The sequence below is a fragment of the Mustela lutreola genome, chromosome 9 (genome assembly GCF_030435805.1).
Source record: "Mustela lutreola isolate mMusLut2 chromosome 9, mMusLut2.pri, whole genome shotgun sequence".
NCBI lineage: Eukaryota > Metazoa > Chordata > Mammalia > Carnivora > Mustelidae > Mustela > Mustela lutreola.
Genome location: NC_081298.1, coordinates 25,132,316 through 25,141,862, shown reverse-complemented (window position 1 = coordinate 25,141,862; position 9,547 = coordinate 25,132,316). Strand labels below are relative to the sequence as shown.

Below are 9,547 nucleotides of genomic sequence, written 5' to 3'. Positions count from 1 at the left end.
TCACCACCAAAGTCTTCTGTAAAATGAGGATAATATGTCCTCCACCCAATGCCATGTGGTGAAGCAACTTGCCCTAAATCCCATAATCCTACACCTGGTAAGAGGTGGAGGGCTTCAGACACTATTCTTGTAACTGTAACACGTGCAGCCTCTTACAGGGGGCAGTGAGCACCTCTACCGGGGAAGACTATATCCAGGCAGGAAAAACTGTACATCCAGCATCCTTGGGCATATATACAGGTTGTGTATGGCCACTTCACTTCTTGGACTCTTCATTTCTTGCTCTATACTATGAGGAGAAGCATGTCTCCTCTCTGAAACTTACTGGCCCCATCTGTAGAATAGACTACATGAGTTCTGTAGCCACCATAGACCCAAGCTCTGGGGAGACCCTCTCAGAGAATGATCCCACAGGTGACCCTCTCTGCCTGCTCCCCCACAGGTGCCTGACCCAAGATGCTAAAGGTCTCCGGCTTTTTCATTTTCCTCTGTGGGCTGCTCGCCTCGTCCTCTGCTCAAGAGGCCCTATCCAGAGCTTCTTTCCAGATCACCAATGGTGAGACTGCCCTGCCTTCGGTCACACCTGGCCTTGTCAGAACCATAGGCCTCTCCTAAAAGTCTAGACCGTGAGCCATTGTAGGTTAAGTTCTAATTAGCATCATGTCTGGGACAGAGTTAACATGATGAATCATTAGCTGCTCTGATCATCCCAACATCACTATATTTAATACTGTTCTCCCAAGATTCCCCTCTTTCCTGTCTCCTTGCCCTGGTCTATTTATTAAAACCCACCATCAAAAGGCGCAGCCCCAGCTGGACTGGCCCCTGCTCCCCTCTCCTACCATTCCCCATTCACTGGCTCCCTTCCTGCCACAGTAGCCTCCTCAACACATTGAGCACACCCCAGGACCTTAACACTTGCTGTTCCCTCTGCCTGCAACACTCTTCCACTAACTATCAACATGGCTCCCTCCCTTCCTTCAAGTCTCTGCTTGAATGTTGCCTTTGCAGAAAACATTCCTGGACATCCTTGCATGAATTATTGCCCTCACCCAATACTATCAATTCCTCAGTCTGTCTTTTATTTTCCCTCATGACAGAAAGAGCTTCACAGGATACATGTATGGCTGTGGTGGTTAAAATAATGAAATGGGTTAAAGCCTCTGCCTTCAGCTCAGGTCATGATCTCAGGGTCCTGGGATCGAGCCCCACATCGGGCTCTCTGCTCAGAGGGGAGCCTGCTTCCCCGCCCCACCCCACCCCCCGGCTCTTTCTGCCTGCCTCTCTGCCTACTTGTGATCTCTGTCTGCCAAATTAAATAATGAAACGTTTTTCTAAATTCCCTGGGAAGAATCCCCTGCTCAGAGACTCCCCAAGTGATGCCCCTCATCACTCCAACCATCTCACCTACCCCAGGACTCCAGCCTCCTCACCAAGAAAAATCTAATGAGTCAATACTTGGCAGAGCCCAGGAACCACAGGACCTGGCTACAGAGCTATGGTTGATGTCCTTTCTGATTGGTTGGTGCCTGTGCCCAGCGGGTTCTTGAATATTTTGAAACCAGCCCCTTCATAGCACTTATCTGCACTTGACTCACGCACGTCCCTTTATTCGCTACTTTATCATCTCTCTTCTCTCATCCCCACCAGAATGCCAGCTCCACGAAGGCACCTGTTCTCACAGGTGCAGCCTGGCATGGCCCTAGTGCCCAGCAGGCCTCTACAAATATTTGCTGAATGATTGTGCCTGGAACTTGGCCCAACACCAAGCAGGCCAGGAAAACTAGGTGAATGAGGAGTAAGATCCACACATGGGACATGCTCAGAGGTCAAGGCTACATCTGAGAATCTTTGGCATCTAAATGTCTAATGTTGGGGTTTGGGGGTGGATATGTTTTTCAGCTTTGACACAAGGACTCCCTGGTACGAACATTCTCTCTGCCCTGCAGACAACTGACTTCCAGGGGTCACTGAAGAATGTCTTCAACCTTGCAAGAGGAAACCACATTCTGGGCGGCCTGCTCACCAACGGAGATGCTAATTTTATGTGAGTGGTCTCAGATCAGAACCCCCCACGTCCAGACTGTCCTGGTTTGTTGGTTTATGAGCACCCTCCTGGCATTTTCTTGACTCTACAGAAGGCTTTTCCTCAATTAACAGCCCTTCCCACTCCAATGGGTTAAGACCCACTGGTGGAGAGAAATTCCTACTGGGGGTAGAGACAGAAGCTAGGGAGATGCTGAAGACAGTTTCAGTCATTTTTTCTGGGAAGAGAATGGCTGCTCACTTCCAGTCTCTTCCCCTCTCTGAGACTCAACTCCTGCCCCGTTACATGGGGAACTATAGCATCTGACCCCATTGGACTGTCATAAATATTAAGTGAAATAAAACGTGCTTACACAGCTCCCTGCCCTCACTAAGTCCCCAGTCAACAGTACCAGTTTGGACAACCTCTGTTGTAACAATGTGGCAATCACAAAAATTGATGCCACCTGACCACCAGAGCTTAGAAGACCCAGGTCCCTCTTCTTAGTATGTTCAAAACTGCTGCTGATTCCCACCCCCTACTCGCCCACCAGCCTGCTGCTCCCCAGCCCAGCCAATCTTAGATAATGAAACTCTACCCGTCCAGTCCCTCTGACCTAAAATCCTGACACCATCCAATGCCCCTCTCTTCACTCAGTCCCCCAGGCAGCCTCTCCACACACCCTGTCAGCCAGGCTTCTGACCATTTTCTCCACCTCCTCTGGTCTGAACCACCATCAACTCCCTATGAGTAATGGTTCCAGGTCCCCTTGCTTCCACTGCAAGCCTCCTCCTACTCCATTCTGTTCCATCCATATTCAGAAGCCTCGTTCTAAGAAGTCAGCTAGACACTGGAACTCTCTTGCTCAAACCCCCCAATGTCTTCAAGTTGCTCAGAACCAAACCCAAAGGTCTTACCATGGGCCCACAGGCCCCCTGCGACCCATCCAGGACGGCCCTCTCCCCTCCCCCCTACCCACCTGTCACACCGAGCCCATTGCTGTTCCAGCTTCAGGGCTTATGCACTTACTCTGTCTTCTGCCTGGCCCTTTCTTCTTCCCCTAGCTGTCCTCATGACCCTAACTTCATTCATGACCCTACCCCAATGTCACCTGCTGTGAGAAGCCTTCCCTGACGCTCTAAAATATCACTCCTCCCAGTGTCATCCTCTTCACCTGAACCCGCTAGGCTTTTTCTTCACTGCACCCATCACCTGACACATTTTGTATGCATTCACTTACTGCATTTATTGTTTTACACATATATGCTCTGCCCAAGCTGTCTATAGCTTTCTGTCTTCTACTGATTATTTAGTCACTCATTTATTCCAGCCTGCTAGACATGACCACTCTGTGATGCATTAAGGCAACAAGTTCTTCTTGCTCAGGACCAGATTCCCTGAGCGTAACAGTTATGCAATAAATTACATGATTAATGAGTCAGTAACCATTTTGCGTATGTCCAGCTTCTGCTCTGCAGGGGACCTGTCTTTGCACAGTGTGGGGTCCACCTCCTGCTAGAGTCATAACCTTCCCTGTTGTGCTGTTTTTTTCACCCAGGGTACAGATCACAGACTTTTCGACTCCTCCAGATCTACCTTGAGAACCCCCCTAACTTCAAAGGGGTCAAGTTACGGATACCATTGGCATTTTCCATACAAATAAAGTAAGGAACACTTTGTACAGTTCCATCCACATTCGCACTGATGTGTGGGTGTGGGAAGCAGCCATAACTAAAGGGTGTCCAGTGGAAGTCTCGTTGTGTGGTTGGGGCAAACACACCCTCCATCTCTGGGCTTGGGCCACTCTCTATGGTCGGTTTAGAGCATGGGAACACTTGAATGCCTCCAAGCTGGGGCCTCCCTAGGAAAAACAGAGCAGGCTGAGCCAGTTTCCTCTCTCTGCTTTATACAGAGAGCCCCACCCTCATTTATTTGGATTTCCTGAACCCACTCTCCTGACTGAATACAACTTAAGACAATGACACAGAATCTGCTCTAGACCCCAATGCCCCTTGGCACCATTGCCTAGAGATTGTGCACGGATGTGTTTTCTTTGGTCTGTACAGTGTATCTTCAGAGAGAACAGGCCTTCTTCGTTCATCCCAGCTGTCACCCCCTTTCTGTAAAACCAGTCCCTTATCCATTTCTCCCTTATCCATTTCTCAATGGTCTCCCTTACCCATTTCCAGCTCAAGCCTGGCCCTGGAGGCAACGGCATTTGTGAACTCAAGAAGAGTACTTTCCAACAAAGTCACAGTTTCTCAAATTTGATAGGATTCTATACTTAGAATCCACCATTTCCTTTCTAACTGTCCCCGGAGCCAGACATAGCTCCTGAACATGACCTGCCTGGCTTCTAACTGGCTGGATGCACGACTTGGAGAAAGCCATCCTCATTCACCTGAATCATCTCTTTTGAGAAATGGGGAAATGATCTTTACAGGGTAATTTCGAGGGTCTGTGCAAACATGTGAGAACACTCATTCTGGAAACAAATGGCAGGAAAGTAAGCTCTGTTGCTCTCTTCCACCAGCCTTCGTTCTTCCCTCCCACAGGTTTCTGGCTCTTAATCCCTACATATTCCACGTATGGACAGATATGAGAGTCCAGCTTTATTTGGAGAAGGGTGTAGACAGCAAAGACGGACTTGTCTTTGGACACTGCAGGATTACACCTGACACTGTATGGATCTAGTCCAAAAATCTGTAAGTTCTCCTTGTTTCTCTCTCTCTGCATCCCACTGGTTGGGACGTAGCCCCAATGAGACTTCACCGGAAAGACCTCACCAGCAAAACAATCCCTTCTCCAATGAGCCTTTTGTGCATCGGGGATTGCGTGTCTTATAAAAAGAACTTCATGTCATTTTAAATTTCTGTTTAATATGAAAATTGTATTTCCACGGACATGAAAAGAGATTCACTGAATAGTATCGAGGACAAACAAAGTAGACTTACTCCATTATTGGCTGACATTTAGGTTATTTCTGAATTTTTTGCTACTGTAAGTAATCCTGAACGTTTTGGTGCAGGAATTTATAGATTTTTAAGATTACTGAAAGAGTATAAACAGTTTTATAACTTTTAAACTTGAAGGTATGTCATAGTTGTAAGACATTCCAAATCCCTTATCAAATACCATAGAACTGACATAGAACTCTCGCTGGCATTGGTCAAATTTTACCCCATAGTCAATCTGGACGAATTATTCTCATTTTTACAACTTCTCTCTTTAGTAAGGATTTTCAGCAGAAAATCCCATAGATGTCATTCTCTTGACTACCAGTAGAACAAGGATTTCACCATCTGTTTATTGGTCTGTGACACCTTCTCTTCAGAGTAACTGTTTTCAGGGGTTTGCCCTTTTACTAAGTATTATCTTCTAAATTTATAATCTCTTTTTTACTATCTTCTTTTATAAGATTTTTTAAAAATTTAGGCTCATGTCCATGATTAACTGAACCCAACAGTCATCACCAACCTATTATACACTGGGTCTTTTTCATTTGTTAATTCTTTCTGATTCATCTCCCAGTTGCACTCAAGAAAGATCTGAGTGTGAAATCCTTTCTGAGCTCTTAGACCTCTGGGGACGTCCTGTCCTGTTCCAGATAACTAAACCCTTGATTCACAACCATTTCCCCCAGGGGAAATTCTGTCAATGTGGCTCCGTGCCCTTTGAGATGTTGAAGAAAACTAGTCTTTCCTTTGAGGGACATCTGAATCCTCAGGCCAAAAGTGGTAGATTAGCCGATTTATATATAAAGCAAACACTTTGCCCGAGAATGAGATTTACCCTTACCTATAAGGATCATGGACTGAGTCAAAAATCTGAAGACATACTATATTGCTATTTCCCTACTTCCTTCTCCTCTCCCCCAACAGAAGAATGACATTACAATACTCCTGCCATGAAGGCATGACCATAGGGCTAAGGAAGAAAGTTTTGTTGTCGTATTAGATAATGACAGTGATGTGGTTTTGGAATATAGATGAGGTTCAGTGGGGTGGAATCCGGAGCCCACAACCAAGAAAGAATTCTTGAGATGTCTTTGGTGCAAAATGGTAGTTTATTAAAGCATGGGGACAGGACCCGTGGGCAGAAAGAGCTGCTGCACCGGGGTTGTTTGGTGTGGCTGATTATATACTGTGGGATTAGGGGAGGTAAGGAAAAAGGGAGGTACTTTCATATGTTAAAGACTCACAGGATACTGGAACACTTGCCCTTGTCAAGTGAAGGTTGTTTTTCCTTCTAATAAGGCAGTAACAGTAAGATAGTTGGGATCTTCCTGGACAAACAGTACACTCTGCCTGCTTCAAGTACCTAGCTATGGGCTGCAGATGATAAGTACATTTAATTGTATCTACATTTCCTTCTGGAAGCTAGGTTATTGACAGAAATGGTTTGTTCCTGTAAATTGCTAAGACATTTGTAAACTAATGGAGACTCATGTCCTGCAGGATTGTGATCTCTATAAATCAACTATTTGTTTTTCCTTTCCTTAGCTTTAAGGCAGCCAGGAGTGCATGAGGAATGTCACATATATCCCATGTGTGTGTGGGGGGGTGCATTGTGGGGTGTCAGCTCTGCTTTGTCCTAACCATGCCTTCTGTTCCCTCATCAAGGGGAACAGGAAAGTGCCAGAAAGAGAGTGATCAGGACCTAAAAGGGTGCTAGAAGCTGAAGAAGGGATTCCAGATGAGAGAATAAAATAGGCAAGGAGAAGGGGGGTCATGGGGAACAATGATGAGGCAGGGTGATTTCAATTGGAAGATTAATTTTAAGGAGCCCTAAGAGGTAGTTTGCAGTGGAAGGGCAAGGTTGGGTCATGGAATGCCCTGGAAACAGGAGGCTTAAATAACGTGGGGTCAGCTAAGCACATAAGTGACGTAAATACAGGAGAGTTTGGGAGAATTTAATCTGTTCTGCTTTCATTCTTCATTTAGCGTCACCCCAATGAAAAAAATTATTGTGGAAAACGTAGAGAGAGTCCTGGGAGACCTGATAATCCATCATTTGGAAGCAAAAGTAAGTATACAAACCCAGACTACTTCAGTTTTTTAGTCTGAGACCTAGAGTTTGGTGGACCACATCTTCTTAATCAACTGGAAGGAAATCGGGATGCCTGGGTGGCTCAGTCAGTTAAGCGTCTATCTTTGGCTCAGGTCATGATCTCATGGGTCCTGGGATCCAGCTCCATATTGGGTTCCCTGCTCAGTGGGGAGTCTGCCTCTCCTTCGCCCTCTGCCCCTTCCCAAATTTAAAGATTTTAAATAAAATCTTTAAAAAGGAAATCTTCCAGGAAGGAGAGTTGGGGAGAGCGGAAGTGGCGTTTATCAAGCTCTCACTGTGCAACCAGCACTGGTAAAGTGCTTTACAGATATTATTTAATATTTAAAGTCAAAATCAGAGTCTGGGTAATGAGATAAGCTGATAAGACTCTCCAAGACTCCATTTCTTATCTCTAAAATAAGTATAAGTAATCATAAAATGAACAGCTAATTTTCATTAAGCACAAAGGCACTGTGCTAAAGATCTTTCATGAATTTTCTTATCCTCCAAACAATCTCTTATTCTAAATAACAGTATGATGTCCATTTTTCACATTTAAGAAAAAGTTCCAGAGATGGCCAATGACTTACCTAAGTCACAGAGCTGCCACATAGCTCAGCTGACATGTGACCCCAGGCAGTCTGTTCCCCCAACCCCCTGCTTGGTTGTTCCCTAGGATAGATTGTCTTAGAAAGAGAACTTGCCTTGACTGCCCCCTGAATATTCACACTCCATTGGTGGAGCCCTCGTCCTGACTCTTGCATACTTTCTTGTCTTTCAGATGTGTCCCTTCATTAATTCATGTCTTTATAACTTGAATCTGTAAATGACTAACTAACTGATTAGTAAGTGCTGGTAGTGAGAAGACCAAGGAAGACCCCAGGAGAAAGCTTAGACTTCTCCCTCACTTTTATCTCCTCTCCCCTAACACTTCTCCCATCCTCAACAAGGCAGAATGGTTCCTGCTAACTCGCTCCTCATAAACTCAGCTGCTGCTTACTGAGGGAGTCCGTGGTCCCATGCCCAGGGTCAAGCACGCCACCTGCACTGACCATTGAAATCCTCCATCATGGGGTGCCTGGGTGGCTCAGTGGGTTAAAGCCTCTGCCTTCAGCTCAGGTCATGATCCCAGGGTCCTGGGATTGAGCCCCACATCAGGCTCTCTGCCCGGCGGGGAGTCTGCTTCCTCCTCTCTCTCTGCCTGCCTCTCTGCCTGCTTGTGATCTCTGTCTGTCAAATAAATAAATAAAATCTTAAAAACAACAACAACAACAACAAAAAGAAATCCTCCATCACTAGCCAAATACATGCTGGTTTCAATTCCATTCTGGCCCCAAAAGCCTAGAGAAGCTGAGCTATAAATGGGAGCTTCTCTGGGGGAAAAAAGCTGCCTGATTTCTACTTATCCTTCTAGAATGGATGTTACATAATGAGCAGAAAATTGGCCTGGTTTTAGCCCAAAGACTGCCTCCTTCCAGTAGACTCTATCTCCAGCACCCAAAGTTTCCAGGTCTGCCAGAAGCCAAGCAGGCAGCTGAGGCCCCCAATGGGAATCTGAAAACCAGCAGAATTTCTGGACTGAAAGGACTATTCCTCTGTTCACTGAAGACTCATTCATCCTACCAAGTGTTAACTGCTGGAGTTTCTAAAGTTCCTTTAAATTATCTCTCCCAGCAAGCAGTTTTCTGGCCTCTGTTCACATACCTCCACTGACACGGAGCTCACTACTGATGAAGTAGGAAGCTTGAGGCAATTAATCTGAATGAATCCTAAAGCTCTCAAAATGCGGCTCCCAGATTCACCCAAAGTAAATGTCAGTGGGGCAGCCTGACCAATACCCTCACTCCGCTGATACTAGGCCACCATTCTGGAGACATGGCTAGGCAAATGGGGATCAACTGCTGTAATGCCCACTTCCTCCACAGTCTCGTTTCAGTGTATAGTTCTTAAGTTACTAGCTTGGGAGGGAGCAGTTGTTCCCCCATTTATAGCTGAGGAAACCAAGGCCCAGAACTGTCAGTGAAGGGATCAAAGATGCCGGGGACTAAGTAGAGCCTCCAGCCCCACCCGCATGTCCCCAGGGGTTTGGTTCATTTCCTGACCCTGCTCTGCCCCTGTCTGGAACAGGAGAAAACTCCTTTGACCTCTCGATCCTCCTTCACTTCCACTGTCTCATAGTATCTGTTTTGCCTTTTAGGTCTGCTGATGCAGCAGGGCAGGTTCCAAGCCACCATCCAAATGCCCTCGAAGTAAAGGAGCCACTGTTGCACCAGTCCGGTGAGAGATCAGAACATATTTCCATTCCTTAGTGACGGCACTTGGCCTTTAGGGTCATTATAGATGGGCCATTCACTCATTCGTAAAATTTCAGTTAAGCTTCTACTATGTGCTAACTGCTAGGGATACGGCCATGAACAACACAAGACTGTTCTCTTGGCATTTCTATCTTAGTTGAATGTACTAATAATGAAC

The 9,547-nt window shown here is 46.0% G+C and overlaps 1 pseudogene; it reads left to right on the top strand.

Moving 5' to 3' along the window:
* The first annotated feature begins 456 nt into the window (after positions 1-456).
* LOC131807512 (latherin-like) lies at positions 457-9,328 on the top strand (annotated as a pseudogene).
* Positions 9,329-9,547: the final 219 nt, after the last annotated feature.